The sequence below is a fragment of the Balearica regulorum genome, chromosome 3, assembly GCF_011004875.1.
Source record: "Balearica regulorum gibbericeps isolate bBalReg1 chromosome 3, bBalReg1.pri, whole genome shotgun sequence".
Taxonomy (NCBI): Eukaryota; Metazoa; Chordata; class Aves; order Gruiformes; family Gruidae; genus Balearica; species Balearica regulorum.
The window spans coordinates 9,006,296-9,034,261 of NC_046186.1; the positions used below are offsets into that span (position 1 = coordinate 9,006,296).

The 27,966-nt window shown below is 41.8% G+C and overlaps 1 protein-coding gene and 1 long non-coding RNA gene across 4 annotated transcripts in view; one reads left to right on the top strand and one right to left on the bottom strand.

Moving 5' to 3' along the window:
* KLHL29 (kelch like family member 29) overlaps positions 1–18,180 on the bottom strand; it is a 412,753-nt gene extending 394,573 nt beyond the window's left edge. For all 3 annotated transcript variants that reach the window (XM_075750512.1, XM_075750509.1, XM_075750508.1), the window contains exon 1: positions 17,912–18,180. The gene's annotated coding sequence lies outside the window, so the exon portion shown is untranslated. The remainder of the gene's footprint in view (positions 1–17,911) is intronic.
* Positions 18,181–18,304: 124 nt separating this feature from the next.
* LOC142601428 (uncharacterized) overlaps positions 18,305–27,966 on the top strand; it is a 32,384-nt gene continuing 22,722 nt past the window's right edge. The window contains exon 1 of the long non-coding RNA XR_012834983.1: positions 18,305–18,653. This is a non-coding gene — a long non-coding RNA (uncharacterized LOC142601428). The remainder of the gene's footprint in view (positions 18,654–27,966) is intronic.

Here is a 27,966-nt window from a genome sequence, read left to right on the forward strand (position 1 = left end):
CTAGTTCCAAAGATAGATTCCCAAAAATGTCTTAATCTGCAGGATCTCTCAAAAGAGCCATTAAGCTAAGCAAAAGGGAATCTCCCATCCTTAAAAACACCAATGATAATCTGTATTGAAATAAGCAGAATAGAGTCATTTCATCTCAGGGAGAGCAAGCTAGACTTCTTTTAAGTATTTCAGCTCAATTCATATGGGCACCATTCTGGACAGTTCATGGAAAATCCTGAAACAACTGCTCAGTGAGACAGGGAAAACAATACCAAAAAAACCTTCAGTGTGTGAGCTTGAGCAATAATGCAGTTTTGAAGTGCCACTATCAAATCAATAGTATTGCTTACTTGCTCTCTGTGCTAGACACCCAAATCCAAGGGAAATACCGCAGACTCAGAGAGGGCTCAGAGGACCATAACAACAATATTTTGGATGTGGAGACACTTATTTGAAGGCAGACTGAAGACTAAATAGCAGACTTTAGAGACGAAATAAAAATGTAAAATCGTGACTAGTAGAGAGAAATCATAACTTCAGTTTCTCTCCTCTTGGTCTCATAACAAAGGCGAATTCAATAAAAGCTACAAGTTATAGAACAGATAAAGATAAGGTAGTTTCAAAACATCTAACCAGACTGCAGAGCTTGAAGCCAGAAGCAGCTGTCAAGGACAAAAAAGCAAGAATCTCCCCCAAAGCAATCAGACACATTCATATGGTTAAGAACATCAAGACATTTAAGAGCCCATGATAAAAAACTCTTAGTAGAAGGTATTTAACTTCTGGAATAATCCCTGAAAGGTAGTGAGAGACAGAGATAATTACAACTGCACGAACCAAAGCATTGTGTCTCCCTTTATAAATGGTTGGCCATGGGAACCGCTGGAAGTAGGTACTTGATTAGATGGACCAAAAGTCTGGCAGCTCCATGGTCAGCCTGTTTTTAAGCTTCACTTGGATACACCACATTTACCCCTTGAAAATGGTGTTTTTCAGAAAAAATATTCACCAAGTTAAATGAACATTCTTTTTAAAAAAAGGAATATCACATGAACTTAAATTCAGACAAAAAACACATTATCATATTTCTCATCTTCTTTCTGAGGGCACAGCAGAACCATGAGATCCATGAGATGAACAAGCTGTTCCTTTCCTAATGTGTATCAGTTAACCACCTTAGCTGCTGAAGAGGGCACAAAAACTGTAATATTAAAAACTTTGTCCTCAAAACACATCCAGTTCTCCAGAAGTAGAATTTACTTGCTGTTTCCTAAAATTACATTTTATTTTAGCAGTCTTAAACCCCGCCAAATTCCTAGAGTATTTATAATAACAAACAGTACGTGCCATCAGCACCATATAAAGTTACTTTTGCTGCAGGAGAAGCTACAAACCAACCAATGTAAAGAGTTCTTAGGTTGTTGGGGGCTTTTTTTGCTTGTTTTTTAGTTTTGGGGGTTTCTTATTAGCTACTTGGTTTAACACACCAAATATCTAACCACACAATCAATTTTTTTATTTACAATTGATCAAATATGTTGACAATCATTTGTTAACCTACCTACTAGAAGTCCCATCAGAAGTAAACCTTGGGAGACCTGCAGAACAGACACATTCAAGTAACAATTCTTCCTAAGAGGCTTCTTTGTTGTTTTGTTTGTTTATTTTAAATATTAAGGACAGATTCAAAACCAAGCAGGCCATTTCCCAAACTCCCAACTGGACAAAGCACTCGGCAGCCAAGCAGGAGCTCTGAGGAGAGGAGGCACCCACTGCCCAGCCCTCAGGCAGGGGAGAGATTTGGCCCCTTCCCGGCAATTCACGCTGCCTCCTTTCAGGGCAGGACACAGGTTTCAGTCAAGCACAGCCAGCCACCAACTCTGACATTTATTTTTAGTTACTAACATTAATAAGAACCAAAATCCCAGCTGGCCCAGACCAAGACAGGCCCTTGGTTCTGCCCTCCCACCATGTGAGGCCCCAGCTGGGGCCACAGGCTGTTTGGATCAGCCACTCGGGGTAAGCAAGGATCATCCTCCTTTGGGTTTAGTGTTATGTCAAGTTGAGTAAGAGTCAATGATGTGCTGTGGCAGCCAAAAGGGCCAACTGAGGGAGGAGATTGTCCTGCTACATTGCACTGGTGTGGCCCCACCTCGGGTATTGTGTGCAGTTTTGGGCGTCTCATTATAAGAAGGCCGTCAAGCTGTTAGTGTGTCCAGAGAAAAACAACCAAGATGGTGAAAAGCATTGAGGGCAAGACTTACAAGGAGTGGTTGAGGTCATTTGTTCTGTTCAGCCTGGAGAAGAGAAGGCTGAGGAGTGACCTCATGGCAGTCTACACCTTCCTCAAGGCAGGGGAGCAGAGGGGGAGCTGCTGATCTCTCTCTGGTGACCAGCAACAGGGCATGAGGAGATGGAATGAAGCTGTGTCAGGGGAAGTTCAGGTTGGACATTAGGAAAAGATTCGTCACTGAGAGGGTGGTCAGTCACTGGAACAGGCTCCCCAGGGAAGTGGTCATAGCACTAAGCCTGTTGGAGTTCAAGGACCATCTTGACAACACTCTTAGTAATACGGTTTACTTTCAAGTGTCCTGCAAGGAGCTGGAATTGATGATCCCTATGGGTTCCTTGCAACTTGAGATATTCTATGATCCTCCACATCACACCCTTGGGCACTATAAAACACCCACCACCTTCCAACCGGAGACTTAAAGCCCATAGCTGTGGGGGGTGGGGGAGACATTATCTGTGGAGAAGGCACTGCAGCTCTGGTCCCAGCTCATGCAGTTAGGCTCTGCAAGCTTTCCTTTCCATAAAGCACTTAAATCCTATAAATCAACCTTCATCCCTAGCAGATGATGTTTGTTACCCGCTTTCTGCTCCTTGCTGGTCTGCATCACCTACAGAGCCCCTTTCTCCACGCACTACTTGCTCTGGAGGAAGCTCACCTTCTGCACCATCAGCAGGCTCTTCTGCTCACTGAGGAGCACGCAGGTCAGACAAAAAGTTGGAAACAGCTGTTTTTGTGCTTATGTCAAAATTAAACCACATGGATTTTTCCTTTGTTGCACTCAAAGCTAGATGTCCTGAAGGTATCCAAGTTTCTTCCCCTCCCCCAGGCACGTGCTGCCAACTCCCATGAATATTGGTGGGCAGGCTGCCTTGAAGCAGAAGAACAATAACAAAATAGTGAATTTTTTTTCTTTATTTATTTTGGAGTTCACAAAACAGAAAGACAGCCTTTCTCTGCACAAAAATATTTTGCAAGCAAGGCAGTGCCTTAAATCAGCGCTTCACACCAGACCGAGCAAAGCAGCAAAGTTAACAAAAGGCAACAAGTAGTTGTTTCTGATACAAGAGACTTCTGCTGAAGCACATCAAAATACTAATTCAAATACTGGATAATCAGCATTTTTATAAGATTTCAGTCTGGTACAGGCTACTTCTGTCAAAAAACGCTGTTGGCTACATGGTCCTCCTAACTGAGGAAATAACTCCCAGAACTTTGCCACAGACCTATACGCCAAAATGAAAATATATTGAAAATAAGTATGGTTTTGCATATACTTTGGAAGCCGAGGAATTGTTTCTGATACAGCAGCAGTAGTGCTAATAAGTTAGCACCAAGATACAAACAGCAGCCAGGTCAAATCCTTAAGTCACTCTGTAGGAAACCCAGATATGAGCTTGTTTTAGCTCAGAATTACACTGAGACCTCATATGGTCCTTGCTAATGAAATGAGAGGAAGCAGTAGTATCTATTCCCAGTGTAACAGCAGGGAAACCAGATTGCAAGGTTCTTCTGCTAATATGAGTTACTATAGTGTTGCGCGAGCTTTGCACTGTTGCAATAATTGCAGATTTAACAGGCTTTTTCATCCTTCTCACCTTCAAATCCTCTCTCCCTCAGAACAGCTTAGTGCTGCCATCTACTTTTTTTTTTAACCTAACAGTTTTTTGGGGTTTTTTTTAATCCTAACAAAGTTCTTAGTCTAAACTCACCCACTACGACAACACTGGCTCACTTGAGTCTCTACAGGTGGGTCCCCAAATTTGTACTTTGTGCATCTCATCACCACAGGCAAAGGTAAAAGCACAGGAAACAAAATATAGGATTAGATCCAAACTCCTTTTAATGCCAATTTACAGTTAAGCCCTCAAATATGAATAAAGAAAAAACCCAACTTCTTCAACTCTTAACCACAAGCTTTTTTTTTTTTTTTTTTTTTTTTTTTTTTTACAATCCTTGCAGGTATTAAGCTAGTAAACTCAGAGATGACAAGGTGACAAAGACATAGGTCTTATCAAATCATCAGGACAGTTCTGGAAAGCAAATTTATCTAGCTAAAAAATGTTATTCAAAGTTTCAGTCCTAGAGGATTAATAAAATTCTTTTATGAGTCGTTTATTTGCACAGACACTAACACTGCTGAGGAAAAAAAAAATCCTGGCTAAAGGATCTATCATCTGAATAAAGAGGCTGAAAAATACTCAGGCATTTTATTAGGAGACTGCCTGCTACCGATCAGGCAGGAGCTAGCCTTGATTAATTCTCCACCTCACTTTTTCCATCGCAAACATATTTTTAAGGCATGAGCAACTGCTTCCACACAATTCCCCAACCACCATTTGTTGAGGGTCACAACCCTGTTTTGGGGAGAAGGAAGAGCTGTTCCGACCACAGCGCTGCTCCCGCTCTTGTTTATCCATGAGAGGGAAGTCACCAGGAATAATGGGAGGCCACAGCACCTCTGCCTCACCACTAACACCACCCAAGAAAGATCCATCCATCCCCACTGTAAGGATCTCCCTGGACGCTGTGCTCCAGAGAACTATGCTGTTGGCTTATACCTTTGCTTCCCTTCACCCTAAACCAGATGGCCCTAACCTCTGTGGATTAGGACCTGATCCTCAAAGAAATCAGCACCTCTGCGTGCACTTCATTTGGGGTGGGATGTCTGTAGGTCTCTGCTTGCTTTACCCTAGCAAGCTGCAGCCTTTTGACCTGAACATTTTGGAGAACAGGAGAGAAGGAAAAAAACCAAAAAATCTACATTTCATCATTATCCATCCTCATGACATCAGCTACTTTTGGCAAGCAACAAACATGCTCTGAGTAACTCCCTTCTTGATCTAGATGGCCACAAACACAATATGGGGTCCTAACTACAGCTCCCAGAGCTGCACTTAAGATGGGTATCCAAATCTCTAATCATTCACAGCACGTCCCACATGCGTGCAGAGAGGGTCGTGCATAGGGAGGAAGGCTTTTACCACTGCTCTGCCTACATGTCGCAGCACAGACTGTTCAGATCCCTGCCAGGTTTGCAGTTTGGTCTCATATGACCCTGGGCCTTTGCTGAGGCTGCAAACAAGTCATGGGGGCTCTGGTGGAGTGAATATATTTGTCCACAGGGAACCAAAGGGAATTAATCACATTATGTGTGCTGTACCAGGCTGACGAAGGTCACACAGCTGAACTGGGGCAGCCCAACCTTCAGCACAGATGTCAACTTTACAAGGAAGCACCCCAAAAAGGTGTGAGAAGGTATTTTTCAGAAGTAGATTCCTCCCCCGCAGAGGCTTTATTTCATAATGGAAGATAGACAAGAAAAAAGAAAAAAACAAAACCAAAATACAGTTTTTAAAACAAAAATTCATTTCCTAGCTGTCATTCTTAGGTTTTGCATATCATGCCTTAGCATTAACTGCTGCCAAATGCAAGATATCAGGTCCATCTGGCAGATGTACACTTCTCTGGCTGCCAAGTGTTTCCTTAAGATTCAGGGGCTTCGCTATTAAGTATATTTGCAAATTCCAACCTCTGAAATGAGTAGGGCTCCTGAACAGCAGCCTCCGCTTCTGAGTGCCCTGGAAAGGGGGGGAGTAGAGGCACACATCAAGTATCTGCTGTGCTTGTTTGGGAGGGAGGCCGGTTTCCCAGTAACCAATGGCTATACCAGCTGTGGGAGAGCTTTAAAGAATTTCTTTTTTTTTTTCCTCCAGATTATCCCTAAGTAAAATTAGAAAGTATTTAGGAAGCAGAGGGGAAACCCAACCATTCAAGCTGACATCATTACTTATTTACATATAAATACAGCCAGGAAATAAGCATATGTATTTACATATAAACAAAAAAGCTATCTGTACAATGTTTCATACACTGCTTTTCCATCCAATATTTACTACTTTATTCGTGACTTAAGAAAAAACTTTCTCCCCAAGAAATTGGTGATAAAATGCCCTCTGGTGGGCGTGACTGCAGACCTCTACAGCAACAACCACCTCCTAAATAGTTCAGAGCCTTCAATATATTCTTGGTATTACTAATTTTAGTGGAGTGAGACAAAGCACATACTTACTTTCCAGAAGAAACAGATACACCCCTGACTGCCAAGCCCATGTTTTACTGCTCAGTATCTCTGGATTAGAATCTGAGCTAGAACTTTCAAAAAACCCACAAGTTGAAGCATTCCATGATTCCTAAAGTTTCAATGTTCATTTTACCCCTTTAGAATACTTTTCCCTCCTCAAAAATAACTAATTAAGAGAAACAGAAAAGGAAAGTGGTATTAAGTTTTACTTTGCAACAGCACAGCAGAATCTTTGTAGACTAAAATGGAGAAAGGAGGGGTGGAAAAGAGCAGCATTTCCAGAGCTTATGAATCATTTTTGTCCTGTTAGAGCACAAGGCTCAGCTAGGAAGGAGGCCCCAATTGTACAGGCAAGAAAAATAACAGCCCTTGTCCTAGAAGAGTTTACTGCCTAAACAAAAAAGGCAAGGATGGAAAAAGCCCTCAAAACCAAACTGAAGTTAATAGGATGTGTTTCACCCTGAAGATGCTCAATAATTGTGCTTTCAGTAATCTGAAACAAGATAAATCTAAGCAAGAGAACTGAAGGCTTAAGATACAGCGACAGAAGAGGTAATTCAGCAACTTGGGGACAGAGTGCACGCACAGCTACTTTGTGAACATGTATGTATGTAAAAGAGACCGCTCTGACAACACAGCCAAACTGGAAAGGGAGAGCCACTATGCAGATCAGCCAAAGCCAGCTTGACCCTAGCACAGCCAAGAGAAGCTGCAGTTACACACAGATTTGAAGTTGACCCCAAATAGTTTAAGGATTTTCTTTTTTTTCTCCTTTCAGAGAAGCTTCAAGAGTCACAGCTAAATAAGGATAAACAGAATAAGACATTGGCATCACATGAAGGAAAATGGAAGAGCTTCACTGCTTTCCCCAAGTTCCCTGGGAAGCCTTGGTGCTTCCATTTCATACGGGATACGGCACTCTATTCACCTGGATGGTTCGAAATCTGTTTCCAACTTCCACAGTACATTTCGCAGTTAATTGTTGCTTTACGCTAAGAATATTTGTGAGTTTGATCTATACGTGAAATAGGAAGCATTTCTGTCTTTTTAAAGATATTTCTGGGCAACAAAACTTTCTGAAGTTGTTCTTGGGTATAAACAATACGATTTAACACTCATCCTCTCCTTTTCTACCCTCAGAAAGAAAAACAAAACTGTCAAGAAAAAAACTCATTTATTTGAAATCTGCCCTTTATACAATGATGCACCCCTGCTCTGTATAGAGCTCCGTCCCTCTCTAGTGGCAGCCAGGTCACATACCAATTGGCAAGCCTGCTCCGAGGTTGGCTAACAAACAGGTTTTAGCCCAAAGATCAGAAACTTTTAGTTTATGATTCAAAGACCTCCTGTTTATTCCTCTTTGCCAACAGCCCACCCAGAAATTCAAAGTTACATTAACAATTTTCTCTGAAGACAGAGGCTAAGGATTTCACAGAGCAATGCTGTCACTGTCTAAGCTCTATCATCGTTTCATGATCATCATCCCTACAGGCATCTCGAGACATTATGTTGATTGCAGGTACAGTGAAACATCTTGTTAGATACAGCAAGCCAAGATTAAATGGTGTATTTGTGTATTAAGTTATACACAAGATGCCCGTGCTCCTAAATTTTTTGCCTAAAATTTAAAGTAACAGATTATCTAGGTAAGATTAATACTGACATTTCTTGGATTTTATCCTGACAGTCTTTTCTCAAAAGCCGCTTTGCTGTTAGAGTAGCAATTACAGGTGTAAGTTACACTATTTTGCCCCCTTCCTGTCCCCTTAAAACTTACATATTATAATATTTTTAATATTTAAGTAAAATACATGCTACTATGCCTGACAAGCACAGAGAAAAAACCAAAACCTCTTTTTTTGTACTTTCAATTTTCTAATCAAGAAGGCGGCCCAAGGCTGTTACGTTCTGATTGTTGTTAAATTCAGAATCTTCATATAGAAAAATAAGGGGGTTTTGTACTTTTTTTGTTTTGGGGCAAAAACTATCCTCTTAAGTAAACCTAGAAATGGCTACAGTAAAATTCAAGAGGTTACAGATCTACTTAAAAGCAAGAACTGAGGTGTTCTAATTTTACAAGATAATATTTAGACAGGGGAAGACTTATAATCTGCTGTCATATATAATGTCATTTTAGTCAGTACCTTGAGGAAATCTGAGAGTGTTTGTGTTTTCCTAAAGATAAATAACTGCACAATAAACAGTGCAGCCTGAAAACAGGAGGAAGGAAATGGTTAACCAGAACTTCCACTCAGATTATGTGCAGCAAAAGTCTAACCAGCCTACTGGCTTCTCCAGATGAAGAATAACTAATGCCCCAATTAAACCATCACCTCAAGCAGTAGATGCCTGGGCTTAAGCTGCACCTACATTTCCATCATAAATTAGAGTTTAAGCTTCTCAACCTGACTCAACTGGGTGTCATTCTTGATCTCCAGCCCAGACCACCTTAACTCTGCCATCAGAGCACGGCAGCTGCATGAAGTTCTTTGAATAAAGAAGCCAGCACAGCATGGGGTTTTGGGTTTGTTTCTTTTTTGTTTTACTTGTGTTATTCTTGAAATACAATAGTTCAGTAACTTAGCTGTTCTGACCACAAGATTTGTCTAAGAACAGTTTTTAGAAGGCTTGAAGGATGCTGCTGTGAACTGTTCAAGTGTGATATTGAAACAGTGAGTTTAAGGAAAACTTGCTGCAATTTCTCTTTTAGCGAGAGCATCCCCTCCTCTCCCCACACACACAAATGGGCTTTCAAAATTTCTATCCCAGACAGAGGAAAAACAAACAAACCAAAATAAAGAGTATTATCACAGCAAGTGAACCACAATTCTCCTCTGTCTGTGGCTGCATTTCTATATCTAAGTACCACTTTTAAAGTCAGTCCTGTATTTTATAGGCTTCAGGCAAGCCTTTTTGTTTCCTTAATTCCTATACCATTTCTATGCTCTATTTTTTCCTCCTATAAATAATGGCTCAAGTATCAGCCACAACTTCCCATTGCCATTTAGTTCACAGAGAGATAAGGTTGTGATGTTGCAGAACTAGAACTGCCCTGAAGTTTAATCAAAAAATTACACACTTTTCTTCCAAAAAGAAAAAATGTATTAGGAAATAGGCTTTACTTTGGGGATTTGATAATCTTAAAGAACAGGCAGAACATTTATCTAAGATTTTCAAGGTACCAAACGTAACTTCATTTAACTCAGATTTGGGCCAAGGACAAATTTGGCCCATTTCATATAATACAGAACTGGGAGGGGAAAGAAAAAAAGGTATTGAAGCACTTGGACCACACAAACCAGAGAGACCAGTAAATATGCCTACTCTTCAACCGGCCACCCCTCTCTTCTGCAGTTGCTGTTATCTACTGAGATTTGCAGACTTTTTCTTTGACCTTCAGACCTTCACAGTTGAATTTCACAAGTGATTTGTTCCTCAAGGTACAGAAGCACTGTGCAACATCAGACACATACTGGTACATGCCAACTCCACAGGTGTTAACTAGGTCAGGATTTGGTCCACAGTTCGGCAGCTCTTGTGACAACTCACACATCAAGATCAACCGAGAGGTTCCCCAGAAGGTCCCACACAGCCACATCCCACACTCTTATGTGCTACAGGCAGCTTTTAATCAAATCTCATTACATTAGTTTGCAGTCTCAAGGCTCAGACTTCAGAAAGGAAGAGGGTGGGTTTTACTTTCAGAGATAGAGACCATAAAAAATAAAATGTTGGCACAGCCAGCAAGGCTCAGAACTCCTGAATTTGAGGTGGGGCACTCAATCCAGCCTGCAGAAAATTCAGACTAGCATCAGCATAAAAGAGGTAAGAGTTAACTCACAAAAGATCAAATCCAACTTTCATTTGTGTCTATACAACATTGATTTCTGTTAACTACATGTGTGTAACCAAGAGCAACATTTGATCTGAAGCCAAGTACCTTGATGTCCAGCTATTGTACAACAGAAGCAAGAAAGTAGCTACAAACATTTGACTGATATTGCCTGCAAGCAGGGCACTGCAGAAGGCTGTAGCAACAATTCATATTGACAAAAATTAAGATGGGGCATGGCAAACCTCGCTATTAGAAGTGATTGCACAAATATTTGGAGTGTTCTTAAAAAAAAAGATGGCATGAGGGGAGGGCAACACAAAGCCAGACACCAAGAAATAAGCTACCACATGCAAATACATGCAAGCTTCTCCCAAGTTAATTCTGCTTTTAATGGAATATTGATTGGTATGCTCAGTGTTTAGAAATGTGAAATAATGCGGACAGAGAAAAGGAAGGGAAGACACTCAGAACAGTGAGTTTTGTTTAAATAATACATACTTTCCTCATATGACCAGCCAAAAATAGCATAATAAAGAGGGTAGTACAGTATATTTAACATTTTACCTTGCATTGTATTAGTAAAGCTGTCAGAGATGACCTGGAAGTGTTAGCCATGCTTCTTTAGAAGGGTGAAAAAAAGTGCAAGTAAAGCATTTTTCATAAATGCTCACAAAACAATATCCTTACTGTATCTGGTATTTCTCCACTCCAAATAAGATAGACTAGAGTGTCTGTGGTACTATTTAGGCTTTTCAGATGTGATATATCAAGACATTTGATAAACTGGAGGGGGAAGGGAAGAACACCAGTGTTTAGGGAGAAGCAGAGCAGTCCACAGTCATGATGGAGAACATCTGGCAAGCTTTGTTGCATCTATTCCTATCCCCAAGTGAAAAGGGAGGATAAGGAAGAAAAAGTTGCATCTTGAAGCGGTTACTATTTATACGAGTCTCCCATTTCTTAAACAGAAACCTTAAAATATAACCACTATCATATAATCAAGCAGCCACTTATTCCTACCTTCCAGAAATCTCTTTCTATTCCAGGGACTACTATCACCTGTACAATTTTAGAGAAAAGATTTTATTCTGTCCTTTCCTTCCATCATTCACAGAATATCCTACTGAGATATCCCTTTCAGCCTCCAACACATTTTACTAAAACAACCCATACAAAAAAAGGGCAGAAGAAAAAAACCCAAACCAGAAGAACCAACTTCCACTGCCATCAGAGTTCCTAGCCTTGATACTCCAAGCAACAACAGCATCAGGCTCAACAGCTCTGCTGACCCATCCCACTACCAATATATTAAGGATTACTTAAGAATATAGGCACCATCAAGGAGCTGTTTCCTAGTATATAGGTTGATACAGTTGAATTAGTATATTCTTTTTCCATACTTTTATGCTCTGCCTCTCATTCCAAAACATAAGAAACTTCATCTAGATTGGCAATTTCTCCCCATCCCCTGCATCCCAAACTTTATGAAGGGGTAAGGACTAAGCTCAAAAAGATATTGCTTAAGTTTAGTTATTCTGTAGCATTTATTATCATTTTAAAAGCATTTTCCAGACATTTATATACTCAACAACATTTTGTAATATGAAGTGTTCCAATTTGGCATTTTTCCTCTCTTGGCAAGCAAGAGACAATAAAAATCCAGAGAAAGTTAAAGATGAAGTTTTTCTGAAGTATACAATATGTTAGAAATCATTTAGTGAATTCAGGTGTTCAACAAGCCACAAGTCAACCAAAATTTGCAATACATATATATATTTCAAAGCACAGGTAAACACAGCTGCATCCCCTTTAAAGTTACTCGATGTCATGTGATTATTACGATGAACTTCCTGAACTCTTTTGCCTCTCTTTTGATCTGTGGTTTACCTGTGGCTGGGAAAACTAAGAGCATTAAGTTCTTCTCCCTCTAATTAAGGGAAACAGCATGTTTAAGCCTCAGACTGAGAACAGAAACTTTGAGTAGTTACAGCATGCTGCAATCTGCAAATCCACCAGCATCACATTTGTAGACCGAAAAATAAAATCATACAACAAGATCTGACAAAGCATATCTCAGAGCAGAAGTCTGATTTAAATATTAATTACTCATCAGCACAGACTTTAAGAAGTGCCTGAAACAAAAGCTCTTAAATCACACTTTAAATCCAGGATTTCCACTGTCTGCATTGTTATGCAGATCATGGTTATGGGGTGGGGTTTTTTTGTTTGGGGTTTTTTGTTGTTGTGTTTTGTTTGGTTGGGGGTTTGTTGGGGTTTTTTTCAAAGAGTGAAGATTGATAATGGGTCTGTCTCTCAAGGTTGAAAAATATCAAGAGATGTATAACTAGAGTCCAGCTCAACAAATCAGGCACATTTTGAGTTTGAGACCTGCTACGGGACACCATTATTGTCTCAGATACCTCTACACGAACTTGGGATTCTTCACAGTATCTCTCAACTACGTTGCAAGTCCAAACGCCCTCCTACCACGTGCATGCTTCACAGTTTTCACTTAACAGCAAGGTTGTAGAGGAATTGTATCAGTAGCAGATTTTCTTACAAACTGCCGCACTGAATGAGTTCCAGAACATGCCCCTAGAAATAATCTGGTTCTCAATCAAATTGTGTTTCACCTGCACTATGTACAGTTTAGTCCTAGAACTGGAGACAAACTCAAGAACTGCACATCTTCCAGTAAGCCAAACCAAACCTGAACAGAAGTCCAAGCACTTACTATCACATGTCATCTAGCAAATTGTAATGGATGGCAGGGAATTAAAAAAACCAAAACCACAAAACACTGCAAAAGGAATGTTGAATTAATTTAAAAAGCCTGGTTTTGTCTATAGTTCAAGCAGACTGCTTCAGTGAATCAGTATTACTAAGGCAGGCCAGTACCTGACGTTTAGGACTACCAAAAAACTGTGATTTTTCTGACATTAATGCCAATTACAGCAAAAAAAAAAATCCAAGTTGAGGATATTTGAAAATCTAAACATCACAGATGAAAAAAGGCAGCACATAAAAAATAAGGAAAATGGTCCCACATTTCCAGATATTCTAATTCACAACATCAAATTATTTATGGAAGAGCGTGACTAGGAATTCAGTTACTGTCATTTATCAGATGGTCAAGACAGCAGAGGTAACTGGCTGCATGACAAAAGCACCAGGAAGGCTTCTCGGGGCATCTCTTGTACCAGGTCTGTTCGGTTCTGGTTTAACCCTAACCAGTAAACAGCACATACTCACCACCTGTGAAGCACACTGACTCTTAAAAATGTGACAGAAAGGTGCTCCCATAAGAGATTTCTAATTTATTTCGTTTTAATCTCTTTCTTTATACCTGAGGAAGAGTTCTTTGTACTTCTGGTAACAAAGGAAACCCAGAAGTGACAGAAGCATGTCAAAGCTGTTTACGTTTCATACAGCCTCGCACTCGGAGTTGCTGTTGGCAGATTACTTCTTGGGAAGACCATGTTCAGCCTTTGCATAGGAGCTCCATCTTCCTACGAATAACTTTACAAAAGAGTTAACTGCATAGAGGGATGCTAAAGCTCTTCCCCACACAGGGTGAGTTAACACAAAACCAGAAAGAAAAATGTAAAAAATGTGACAAAGAGTTAATACAATAATTTCAAGTACCCACAAATATATTCAAGGCAATGTTATCAAATTTGTATGTTTATGGGCTTTAAGATATAGGTATTTATACAGCACTTCTTCTGTGGAGAAATGAGTACATTAAGAAAGTGATTAGATACACAAATAAATCACAGAATCTAATGGTACTGTGTCATATTTAAGGTTATTGAACCAGCATACTGCTAGGCCAACTATTGCAAAATGAAAGATCTGGAGGGAGGAAAAAAAAAAGCTGAAGGACCAAATAAGTTGCTAACCCATGCTGAGATTTTAGCTAGCTAAAAGCCTCGATTATGGCACAAAGAATTAATGATGTGAAAATGACAAAGACCTCTGTGGTGCACTATGAAGTTGATGCTCTGCAAACAGAGCAGCGTCAGGATCAGGCCTTCAGGTGTCCAGGCTCCCTGGGTCCGTAGGCTACGGCAGCAGATCCGAGTGAAGCAGCGTAGGCAGTGGACAAGTCACTGCAAGAGCCTTTGAAATGCTATGCTCAACCTAAAGTTAAAGAAAGGATGCTAAAAAAAATTAACAAAACCACTAAAGAGATCCCAAAACTCAAAAGTGCAGCAAAAAACCCCTCTAGATGTGCTTTAAGATTAAAAATAAAAAAAATTCCCACAACAAGGATATAATGGAATGGGCAGGGGTTAAGCAGGACAGGACAGACTGATTTCTCTCTCCGTTCACAGATCTAGGGGTACTTTTTCCTCCCTAAAGCTGTGTGTGAGTTTTCACCACAGGCTCTACACACAAAAGAAGGGGAGGAAAAAAAAAAAATCTATCAATTTTTACCCCCTTGATTTTTTTTTTTTCCTGTGCTTCAGAAGAACTGGGCCCATAGGTTTTCAGAACTAAATTAAAAGGTCAGGAAAGCAAGTAGGCATGGACAAGACTGAATTGCAGATGAGCGTGGAGAAGCAGAGAAACAGCGTTGGGATGAGCGCCAACGACTGCAAGTAGTCGAGGCCCCGATCCTGGTGGCCGGTAGCACAGTGCCGAACCGGAGCGACTCCAATGGAAACAGCGGATCGCAACCCGGGAGAAGGAGGACGCAGGGGAGCAACGCGGTATCGCTGGCGAGATGAACGCAGCAAACCTGGGGATAATGAATTCTCCTCACCAACAGGCGCTAAAAGTGATAGCACCAGATACGGTGCACAGTAAACCCAAAAATCCTATCTAATTTCTAGATCTGTGTCTTCCTCTCCCTTCATTGAGAGGATTTCCAGGCAACATACACACTATACACTTTTTATTATTGTTTGAAGAAGAGGAGCAGCAACCCTAGCAGCGTGCTAATCTAGAAGAAGAGACAGAACAGAGGTGGTTACTTTCTTCCCTCAAGATTTCTGCTTCAAAAAGACAAATGAACAAGAAAGGGTTTGCTCCAGCAAACCACCACTTTTTGTTTCGTTTCAGCAAGACTTCAACAAAAATCTAATTCACTACGCTGTGTAGCTAATATATTGGGTACTTGAAGTATGACCATCACTCATTAGAAATATAATTAAGAAGTGACAAAACTAGATTCCCCCTCCCCAGCATGCAGATGAAAACCAGTAACCCTGCCTCTATTTGTAACCATGACAACTATAGAATATTTTATTTCAGTAATATAATTCACACTGAACATTTGCTCATAGGTTTTGTTGTTAAGGGAAAGGTTGACACACTGTGCATGCATTTCATAAGCTACCGGAGACAACAAATACAGACAAGTCAGGCAGTTTTCAAGACTGAGAACCCAGTATGTATTTCATAGTTCATTTAAGACCCTCTACAGGAAGCTAAATGAACACGAACAAAAATTCATCTGAATTAAGTGTTACTGGTCATTACTTGAAAGACAACTACTTAGTATGACTGGATATTTTTGGACTTTTAAATAAATCACAACGATGCTCTCCTATTTTAGAAGGGGTACTAACTCAAACCCCATACTTTAATTTTCAATTAAAATACCATAGGCATTATTCAGTTTCTATTAGGCAACATCAAAATAGATGTTAAGGGAAAAGATACCTATATGAAAAGAGGCAATGAAAGATGCAGTTTTGATATGCTGGCTGAGTCTTACTCTGGATGGGTCACTAAATTATTTGCATAGCTCCCATATTTCATCTTCAATTGAAGACAACTTCCATAAATACACACAATGAGGACAGGTTATAAGAATACAAACCCCCCCACACCCTGTACATTATTCAGAGAAGATTAAACAACCTCCTGAGCATAACTAAAGTTTGACACAGATAAATGTCAGTGTAAAATATGGCTGTACTTTATTTTTCTCCACATGGGGGGGGGGGAAGATAAAGCCATTAGCAGTTTAAACCAGAATACAACAATAATAAAAGAAAGACACACTGTTGCTTTGTTTTGGAGGTAAAAAAATAAAAAGAATAAAGCTTGGAGAATACTATTCCTTCTCTCACACAGATCATCATATCCATCAAGGAGGATTTAAAGTTTCAGCAGATTGCTAATTATAAGACAGTAATACTGTTATCTGCAGTCACCTTAAAGCTACAGTAGTTTGGTTTTTAAGTACCTCAAAATTGACCTCAAAAGGATAGCCCAAGAAATGTGTTTAAATCGGTGCAAGAGATTCACATGTGCCTATACATACACACACTTGCTCTGTTGTTTTAAAGAAATATCAGGAAAAAGAAAGTTTCTTCATTTATCAGATATATACTCTACATAATCTCCTGTTAAATAATAAGCCTGCAGCAAACGTGCATGGGTTTTTTTCTTCATTGATGGAAAAGTGATTAAATCTCCCTTAAACTAGTTTCCAGAACACTACATTTTTTTCTAAACAGTTTTCATATACAATAAACAAAAGACAAGCAGCCAGCAACATGACCAGGGCTCCATAATTTTTGGTGGTGGTAGTGAGATAAATCTATCTCCGGCATTCTAGGAATATTTTCAGTTTAATAAATGAAACCGGGGGGGGGATAAAATCTCAGAGACTATGAGCACACACAATTTATGAAGTATATGAAAAACACCACCATCCATCCCCAGAACTCCCTTCCTCCAGACCTTTCTCCACCCTCCAGGGAGGCAAAGGAACCTGAACCCAAAATCCCAGGGACCACAGACCTGCATCCTCGCACGACAAGGACAGCTAGTCACATCCACTCAATGTCAAAAACAAAACAGGAAAAAAAAAAAAGTAGCTTTTTCCCCTCCCATCCTAAGCAAGACGTTCCTGAAAACAGGTACCCAGGAGATGCGCCTCTGTGCTCCTAACGGCACCAGACAGCACTTCGGCTCAAAGATAAGTTAAAAGAAAACAACCAAAAAAAAAAAAACCCAAAAAGGCATCAATAGAAAACCCCAGCAGCGGCCAAACAAAACCTCACACCGGCGAGGAATGTCATGCGGCGTGGCAAGGCACGGCGTGGGAAACGCGTACGGAGTGCGTTTAAAAAAAAAAAAAAAGCAAACAAACACATAGATTTAAGCAATATTGTGCCGAGAAATTCCTCGTACACATCACGCGTGGGGAGGGAATGGAAATGTATTCCAGGCACAGGGAGACGAGGGGGCCGGCGGAGGCATTTGGGAATGGAGGGAGGGAGGCAGGCTGCCTGCCGGGGTGCGCGCCGATCCATCCCCAGGCAGTTTCGGGGGCGGCTCCGGGGGTGGGAAGGGGGGGATCCACCGGGACAGCCGCTCCCGGGAGGGGTGGGGGGTCCACGGGGACACAGCCGCCACCCGGGGCTGAAGGGGGTTTGCGCGGCCGACCCCGCTCCCCGGCGCGGGCGAAAGCCTGAAGTTGTGGGTGCGCGGCGGGGGCGGGGGGAACCCCCACGCCAACATTAAAAAAAATCCTGGGGGGGGGGACCCCCAAAGAAAACCATCATAATAACATGATTATCCCCCGCCGGCTCCCCGCACAGCACCCCCAGGCAGCAGGAGGCACGCAGGAAGTTTTTAATGCGGACAGCGAGCGCAGGCGCAGGGCAGCCGCCAGCCCGGCGATGCCCGGCACGGCACGGCTGGCGGCGGCGGGGAAGCTCCGCGGGCGCGCAGCCGCCGCGCCGCTTACCTCCCTCCGCGGGGGCGCAGGCGGCCCTGGGCCGGCAGCGCGGGTGCGCGGCCGCGTCCTCAGGCGGCGGGAGGATGCGCGGCGGCGACGGCAGGCGGCGGCTTGTGCATCGCAGCCTCCGCCGCTAACGCAGAGCCCCGCGCGGCTGCGGGCACCGGGAGCCGCGCTGGAGGCCGGGCAGGGAGGCGCGACGCGGCGGCGGAGGCTGCTGCGGAGCCCCGACCATGCTCCCGTCTGGCCGCCTTCCCCTCACCTACTGCCCGCTTTAGCCGAGGAGGGAGGCGGCCTGGGAGCCGGGGCGAGGGGCGGGCCGGGCCAATCACCGCGGCGGCGGGAGGCGGTGGAGCCCGGCCCGCCCCGCCCCTCACGCCGCGCCGACACGCCCCGCGGCCGCCCCCGCGGGAGGCTGCCCCGGCCCCCGCTCCCGCCGTCGCCGCCACCGCCCGGGCCCCGCGGGGGCCGCCCCGCAGAGCTTCCCCCCCCCCCGCCGCGGGTGCAGGTGCGGGCGCGGTGCCTCCGCCCCGCGTCCCCGGGGCGCGTAGCTGTGTGCCGAGCGCTCCCCCTCGGTACGCGGCAAGGACGTGCAGGGGGGAAGAGCGTGTTTCCGAAAAGGTCATCGGTCTCCCAGCTGTCTTCAAAAGTAGCGTGTAGTTGAAAAGAAATATTACCCCGCTTTATTAAATCATCTCTCTCCGGGGGCGTGATCCAAAGCCTCTTGAAGTCCACAGGAGTCTTTGAATAGGTTGGTACGATTCTCTCCCGACAGCGCTCTTTTTTTTTTGCTTTTTTTTTTCCTCCCCCTCTTTATTTATTTTTTTTTTAATATCCATCGTGCTTGGAGTCACTACAGATATTACGCGTGGAAATCTGCATCTGTCTCTCTATTCTGTATAATCTTGTATCTGTGCGTGCTGCTTTGTAGAGATCTTTCTGATGTGCACACAAGCTGCATATGCTGTAGTTTTAAACATAGAACACTTTGTCTTTTATATTTCCTGTAAGCATAAAAATAAGCGTAATCAAATTCTTTTCTCCTTACTTTGCCGGTTAAAAAATGCATCGTGGAGAAATGTATTCTCTAACGTGTTGCAAGCGAGGCAGTTGTGCCAAACGACGGCTGAGCAAAGCAAAGGGAAGGCAGGGAGGCACGCAACCCGCAGAAACAGGCAAATGCATGTTTTTATTGAAAAAGGGACGCACGCTGCCCGACGCCTGGGAGGAAGCAGGGTGCAGCGTTAAAAGGGCAATTTCATTTTCTCTCTTTCCAACCTCACAAACAAATGAAAATACGTTGTTGCAGTGGAGTAAAACATTTCTACAACCAGCCATCGTCATTAACATTAGAATGCTTTTAGCAGAATATGGCCTCGCTCGGGAACAGGAAGGCTCCATACATTTTTGTCGTTTAATACTTTGTGGATTAACAGTGAAACCTGCAGTCCTGCACATCGCAGTGGAGTGTGAGGGTCAGAAGTTCACAACAGTTTAAATCTGAATTATTTAGCAAGCGCACACACGACACACACTTCCAATTTCCACGCAGCTTTCCCCCCCCCTTAGTTTTCTCCCTTTTAAACACGAGAGCCCCGTTCGGTGTTATTTGCCCTGGTGCGGTGTTATTTGCCCAGCATATACAGTTGACCCAGAATCCGACAAAGCCGATGAGAAGAAGTCTCAATGGGACTGTTGACCTAACAAGTAGCATGTCAGTCTCCCGGTGGCATTTGAATGTTCTCGCAGCGAATGCTTCGAGACAGGAGAGAGCATAAAGCAGAGATTCTCTGGAATCCTTAATTAGACACAGTGATTTTGGAGTACTGGTTTCTGCCGCTATCCTCTAGTGCCCAGTACTTTGTTTTGTGACCTTGAGGTTAAGGATACCAACCAGCCCTGTTTATTTTTAATAAAATCTTACGGTTATATGAGACAGTTCTAGGTTTTATTTATTTTTAGCATAAGTGCTTCCATCTTATCTGCCTCTCAGGTTTATAGTAAGGATTTAGCTAATATTTGGACAGCACTTTTAAGCTATGAAGCTCTATAGGTCTATTATACTGCCCATTTTCTGGGTTTTTCATTTTAGGAAGGTACTTTCATACTCTTTCACTTTGGGAAGATAGAGTTCAAATCTTGACCTAAGTTTTCCCTTCGAATTTTGTTAAATACCTGATTTACAAATGCTGACATAGGGTCAGATTCTGATTTCACTTAACAGGTAATGAATTTCAAAGAATTTCTTGATCCTTAGTGACTTTATTCTAGATCTAAATCAGTTTAGCTCAGAATATGAGCCACAATTTTCATGACGAATAAGGATATGATTACATTAAATAGTCTACATTAATTTTCTTGCTTGGATTTTCTTATTTTAGTAACTTCAGTAATTTAAGAAGGAAGTGCTTCATTTTATTCAATTTTTTTTATTCCTTTTTTTTTTTTTTTTCCTCTCTTTCTGAGAGAAAGGCATCTACAGGTGGGCTTTGTAGAGAGGGGCAGGTGGCTGAAAAATGATTTAGGGGCATCCTGCTCATGATTCAGTGGACTCACAGTGTGCAAGAAGTTGTTTAAAAATTAAGGTTAATACCTGGGTCTGGAGAAATTCCTCTGTGCTTGGCACGCTGTTCTTGGCACTGGGAACGCTGCACTGCCACTCACATCCTTTCTCAGCATGCGGGAAATCCTGTCCTCTCATTTAGTGCGTGTTTTAAGGAAGGCAAACCTACATCCAAGTAACAGCACTGAAAATAAGGATCCTTAAAATGCTAGCGAAACAAAAGGTCTATTTACAGAGAAACAAATATTCTGCGGTGAGGGCTTTATTTGGATGGGTGGGTGGGTTTTTTAATAGAATCTGTTACAGGGTTGTACTTGACAGGCTGAGGATTGTTTGTGAGAATCCCGATTTTGGATTAGGCAGCTGATAGCCTGCAAGACTTTGGTGGCTGGTAAAGCTTGCTCCCCTGAAAGAAGGAGATTTCCTCTTTGAGCAATAGATCGTTATGTTACAAGGCGTGTATTAGAATGAGAATAATACAACTTCCCCTGTCTTTGCTGATCATATCGAAACTAATGGCATCTTGAATTGTCAGAGCATCAAGTCCATCTTCTGATAAAATATCAGAAGACGCACAGATCTATTCATCTTATTGGAGATTTCATTTTAGTCTGCAAAATATTTGATGGCAATGCCAGTAGATTAGCTGGGGGCATGTTGCAGGGACCAACATAGCAAGCGGGTACCAGGATTTTGCAAAGGGGTTCCCATAAATATTTCCCTTTGACTTTGTGGTAAACCTTATCTCCTACACTTGGACATGCTCCAGGGAGTGAAATTCTTGTTTAATTTAAGGGATTTAAAATAGAATTCTTTAAATTGTTACTAAAAATTTCTTACTTTTTGATGCAGGTTGAGCCATTTCAAAGGTGATGAAATTTGATCTCCAAAACTGTTATATGACATTTTTCTAAGCCATAACCAAAGAGGAATGTCTGCTACTCAAACTTTAACTGCAGGGTTTAACTCCTGCTTTCAGCTAGTGAAGATCTCCTTAATTAGAGGTTTACAACGTGGATACTAATGTCAATGGTTTCATTTTCTGCTGCCGGAAAATGGTAATAGATATGGTAGAATATCTAGAAAATTTGGTAAGAGGTATTTTGTAGATTTCCAGGGTTTAAGGGTTCTGAAATAGCCAGTGAAGATCAGGAAGATATCTTAGGGTTTTTTTCAATCGTGTGTTTTTATTTATTTGAAGTATAAAGACTATTCGCCGGTACTTTTAGCGTTCATCTGTACATATCTGTTACAATTATCCTTAGCGTTTAGCAGAAAGATAATCCCCAAACGAAGCAGGAAAAGACATTTAAAGTGATTTTTAGATGTGCAGCTTGAGTTAATTGCCAAAATATAAATTTCAGATGGATTAAAACTGCTAAAAACTGCTAACCTGTGGAATTTGGTGAAAAACATCGTTGAACTTCTCTGGACACACCACATTTAATGAAACACCTCCTTCCCTGAACAAACCTTCTCTCTTCTGCTGAGTGACCAAAGCTGGTGTCAGGGGTGGGAATTATTTTCCCAAGAGATGGGGAAGATATGTGATCTTAATATTGGACTATTCTTCCCATATTTTTTCACAAGAGGATTATATTCTGTCCCATACTTTACATATTCCTGATTTTCTCAGTCATTTAGCTTTTTCATCTGGCTGCAAACTGTTTGCAGATACATGCGTGGCTCTGTGGGCAAAGGTTATGAAATCATTTTCTTGGCACTGGCGAAATAAAGATTTGTGTGGTTTAGGTGTGTGAGCCCAACCTTCCTTGTCCCTGACTTGTCAAGGGAATGAGAAGAGTCTGATCCTCTAAGAGCAAGCAGTATATTGAGTTGATTTCTCTTAGCCATGACAGAACCATTTGCTAAAACTTCCCCCAGAAGACAGAAGTGGGCTCTGCTGGAGGCGTGATTTTGATTTCTGACGGGCAGTAATAAAAGTAAGATCTATTTCACTATATTGGCAGAGTCTAGGGCTCTATCTTCAGTTATGTAAAACTCTCTAATGGTCGGGGATAGCAGAAAAGTCAGGCTTTTGTGGGGACTTTTTGGAAGTTTAGGAAGGTTTTGTTTAACAACTTTATTTCCAAGTCCTCTCTTGTCCCACTCAGTCAGACGGAGTGACATTTTCATTGCCATTGAAGTCATTGCATCAGTTGCTTGAGTTTTGTCAAAGTAATTCCACCACACTGGGTTACGAAGAGGGGGGCGAGGACTTTCCGGGTGATTTTGGAGGGAGTTGCGTTGTTTGATTTGTTTGTCTAAAACAGTAACAATATGTTTCCACCTATTCCTCATAATTATACAGGGAAAACTAAAATACATGCCATTTTGAACTGAATGTCTGTATTAAATTGGTTTGACTCCTATTTTCTGCCATCTGTGGCATAACTAGAACAGAGAGTGAGAACAAAAAATATAAATGACTCAGTCACATTTCCTTTAGGAGACACATCATGCCCCCCATTCTTGTCAAATAATTAATTTCAGCGCTGAGTGAAACAGTGCTGTGACACCCTGGGCATGGAGAGGACATGCTGCCATTCTGTCACTTAACAGAGGGACCCAAATTTATGTCTGTCATTTAACAGAGGGACCCAAATTTATATTTTGGTTAAGCAGCTACACGTCATTTTTCTGTATGTTTAGATGGCCTCCCAAACAATCTCAGCACAACACTGGGATGTAATTCAGCTTCATTAAACACTGAATTTTCCTGTAAATGTTACGTATTTCATAAGCCAGACTGTGCAAAGAACCAGGAGTAGGTTCACGGAGAGGAAACTGAGACAAGTAGGTGCTGCTGAAGCCTCCCAGATGACTCAGTTGCCACCCGAGTTAGTTGCCACTGACTCTACAGGGAACTGCGGGCTGTGGAGCGAGATGGAGACAGTGCTACTATCCTTCTGGCCAGGCTGACCGGAGCAGGTCCCTTCAGACCCATAGACACCTTGACAGAGAGAAGTTGATGATACCTAGGGCTTCCCTAGGGATGGATCTGAGGTACAGCCAGGCGTGCCAGCATACCTTGGAGCCTGGATATGCTCAGAGGTCTCACATACCTATAGACATCGATTTTAGAAGGGCTGATTTACCCCAAAGTTTACATATGAGGCAGGTGCTTCAGGTGGACAGACCGTCCCTCCAGCATCTTACAGGCATTAGGGGGTTCATCATCGCAACACCCTCGGAAGAGGGTGGCATCATTGCTCTAACTGTAACGAGACCTTTTCCTCCTGTATACTCGATGCCTGGTAAAAGTCCGATTGAAAATGGTGGTGGTGCTCCTGGATTTGCTTTGGTTAATGGTTTGCACAGGCTCTGAATGTTATATAAAACTCTTTTTTAATGGATTTCTCGAGGAATCAAGTTTTGACTAAAGGCCAGCTAGTTTTATCACTGATCAAAGAAATGATACAGAATCAGGTTTACACATGGCACCGGCTAACAGGGAACGAATGGAAGAATAAGTGATAAAGGGGTAAATAGGTATTGCCGAGTAACCTGAAGTGCTTAATGAAGAGATCAAAATAAAAATAAAAAAAAATTTAGTATTAGCTATGTGCGTGGCAATACAGAATGAAGACAAGAGGCTACACAGGACAGGAGGCTCTCTTTTGGAAAGCAAGGACTTTGAGAAAGATTTAGGATTCTTTTTGGATAAGCACCTCAAAATGAAATCTCAGTGTAATTCTGTGGCTAAAAGGCCAATGCAATCGTGAGATGTAAAAAAGAGTAATATCAAGCAGATAAGAGGATTTGATGTTTCCCGCGTGCACAACAGTGCTAAGGCTACTGTGAGGAACTGTGTCCAGTTTTGGTGTTCACAGTTCAAAAGCAATGTGGAAATACTAAGGTAAGTTCAAAAGAAAGGTATGAAAAAGGATTCAGAAAACAAGCGTGACGACATGAGGGATAAGCAGCTCAACGTACTTAGCTCATCAGGGAAGAAGCTGGGAAGTGACTTGGTCGCTGCTGGTGGGTACTGACCCATGGAAAAGATATCCAAGAGTGAGCAGCTACTTTCTCTACCTGACAAAGGCATTAGAGGACCCAGCGGTTGCAAGCTTAAGTTAGACAAATCCACCCTTAAAAGAAGACAAGATTTCCTATCCTACAGAGCCCTAAATAATAAAACTGTTTGTCCTGTACAAGCTGTCACAGGTAGGGATGTTTAAGAGGACGTTAAATATGTATTTTTAAATACACGCTTTCATCCGCTTTGTGGAAAAATCTGTACATCTTTCTGTGCATGTGTGAGTGGGAGCATTGTCAGGAGATTGGTGGCAGTTCCTTGTCTCGCAGTCTGAGAACCTGTTATTCCTCCTGTTATTTAGTCCCTCATGAGACTCCGGGGACCAGCACTGCCAGCGTTGCTCTCAGCATCCTCGTAACACTTGCAGTTTCAAAAGAGAATAATTATTATCAAATAATGATTCTCTTTGTTTCGTGGCTTCGGTGAGGTCTTGCAAACTGTCAGGAAGGATTTATTTTTTCTCTTGGATGAAATTGGCCACATATATCTTGGTTATTTGGGAGTTGTTTCATTTTTCTGCATTCCCCTGGAGCATCAGAGATGAACGGGTGGCCTTGGACAGCTTTTTGCCAGTGTTCTGCACTGGTGCAAACCCACCCTTCCCCAATCGTAGGTGCCTGGGTGCTGTATTTTGCTTTCATATTTATGGTCATACTAATTCCAATGGGTAAATTGGTTAGGACTTTTGCCTCGTGTCAGATTGGCAGAGGTCTTGAAGGTTACACAGCTTCTCCAGTACCTCAGGCACAATGTGCACGCTGGAATTAACTCGATTTTTCTCATTTAGTCCATTTGTTCTTTTGCAGGGGTCTTGGACATTAGCGACAGGTTCTTTCCCTTTTATACATAAAACTACTCTCTCAAGGACTAAACTGCTGCTGTGATTTAATTTTTTGGGTTTAAAATAGGGATAAAACATATTGCTTTGAGATATATAGGAGATCAGGCTCTCAGCTCTGTTTTTAAATTCTGTGAAACTTTCTATAAATGGTTTGTATAGTCAATAAGGATATGATTAACAATATCGTGATGAATATTCTGCACAAAATTTTGGCATTTGGAAATTCAGAGGCTTTTGTATCCGAAAGGATTGATGCGATGATCTATCTGCCTTCTTTCTTTGAACAGTCTATAGAATTTCCATTGGAAATTTTTGCATGGAGCGTAAATCTTACGGATGAGCGGATGAGAACATTTACGAACAAACAAATATAAACACCCAAATCTTGATTCTCTTCTAGTATTTACTAGAGAATCTATTGCATTCCTTTCTCGGCTATTTGGAATAATAATTAGCCAGGTTGATTTTCATAACGTTCTCTAGGACTAATCACAGCCCCGTGAGCATAAACTAAAATCCTGGCACTGGCTGAGCTGTATGAGGTTTGGTTATGAATAACCCTATTCAGTTATATCCCTTGTGCAGAGCACGGGTTAGTAACTTGTGCTGTGTACACAGCTACACACATGTAAATAGTGAGAACAGTGCCAGGCAAGTAGAATTCCTCCGTATTTAGGAGAGAAAAACATTAGCGAGAGGAATTTTTTTTCCTGCCCATCCCTTTTGAAGCTTTGTTTCACGGTAGCCAGAGGGAGAAAAAAACCACATTATATGAGTAAATTGGCTGGAGAATGTAACCAGGGCCCCAGTAAACACTAAGAATGAAAACCCATACGAGTGTGTATTCAAGCAAGTATGCGCAAAGATGGTGTTTTCTGCAAGCACTCTCTTGGAGGAAAATGCTGTTCTGTAACTAAATAACTGGGAAGAAGTCGGGGTTTGGCTGAACTGCCTTGTGCTTAGATTTTCACCGAGGTTCCCCAATTTCCCCCTTTCGTTCCCCTTCCTCTCTGCCCCAGCGTAATTTATGGGGCGGTACCCGATACTCTGAATAATTCAACTGAAATCTCAGATCCCTGATGACCAACAGCAATTTTCAAATGATCAGACTCAGACCGTATGATTTTGGAGTGATAGAGTTGGGATATTTTAAATTCTATTCTGTCAAGGAATGATTAGGACATTAATTTGGGCCATATTAGTACATCTCCCCTGTGCTAATGGGAGGATAGACCCCCTTTCATGTTTAATCTGAAGAGGGATTGATGACTAACGAGGTTGTCTCACATAGGGATGTGTGCCACCGAAATAAATGATGAGCTCGGTGAGTGACAATGTTTAGGCTGCACTCTCTAAATGTGGATTCCTTCTGTGCCGAAGGCAATGAAAGCCCTTGGGTGGTGGCTCTGTAGATTTTTCTCATTGTGGGCAAAACCGAGGATTTTTTATTATTATTTGTTAGCCCAAGGCTTCTTTCTTGAAGTTGCTGCTGATTGTTGATGCTGATTTCACGTTTCATAAACAGCCAAGTCATGTTCAAGAAGCGGAAAACTGACCTCGGAGATGACATAACCACTGGAGGCGGAGGAAACCGGCAGCATCGCCGCTGTCTGACGATGAAAGAAAAGGGCACCTTTCCTCAGAGTTTGCCAGCAACTTTTACTTGATATGTGAGTTTAGTACTTCAGTAAAGTAAGTAAAGTACCTTTGAATTAGAACAGACTAGAAAAGTTGCCTAATGTGCTTTTTTTTACTCTATTACTTTTAACTCACCACTGCAAAATTCCTCCTACCTGTAACGAGTAATTTAATTTGGAAAGGCAAATAAGAGCTCATTAACTGATGCACTGCTACAAAGTAAGTGAGCAGATTTTATGCCTAGGGACAGACTTTTACAACCATTTTGAAATGGCACAATACAATGCAATAAATCCTGTAGCCTTTTCAAAGAGGAAGAGGAGAATACCCTCCTTCCATTACTTGGATGCAAGTTTTATTCATCATAAACCCCTTTGTACTGGAATACTGGGGAGGCAGATGTATCCCAGGGGGCCACACAAATAAATTAAGCCTGTGAGTGTTCCCAAAAACTCATCTTACCTGTTGCATTTTCCATTACATTCCCTGTGTATTGTGGCAGGACAGTATCACCACATCTGAGAGTTCTCCATCGTACTCCTCAAAAAAGAGGCAGGAATATTTCTGCAAACTATGTTTCTTTGTATCTATGCCTGGGTATTTTGGGAGATGTTAAGTTTCCTTCTGTCTCAAAAAGATGCTTTGTCACTAGTCTCACTGGTTTAGAGAGACTGTTTAACATAGAACTGTCTTTTTACTTTAATAATACATGATTTTCTACTTGGACTTTGCCTTTTATGTTACTTACTTAACAATTTTCAGAAATCTTCCTAATGATTTTTGTGAACACTCACCTTAATTTCTGGCAATGAGTGCACGTAGATGTAAAGCCCAGGCAGAAACCCCTCCACATCAATTGGTAACCACAGTTCAGGGCTTTTAGTATTTTACAGCATCAGGCTTGTATTTGTTATGGCTAAAAATTTTCGGTGCTCAAAGGATAGATCTGGAAGATATTCAGAGCTCAGAAATCATATTAGTGT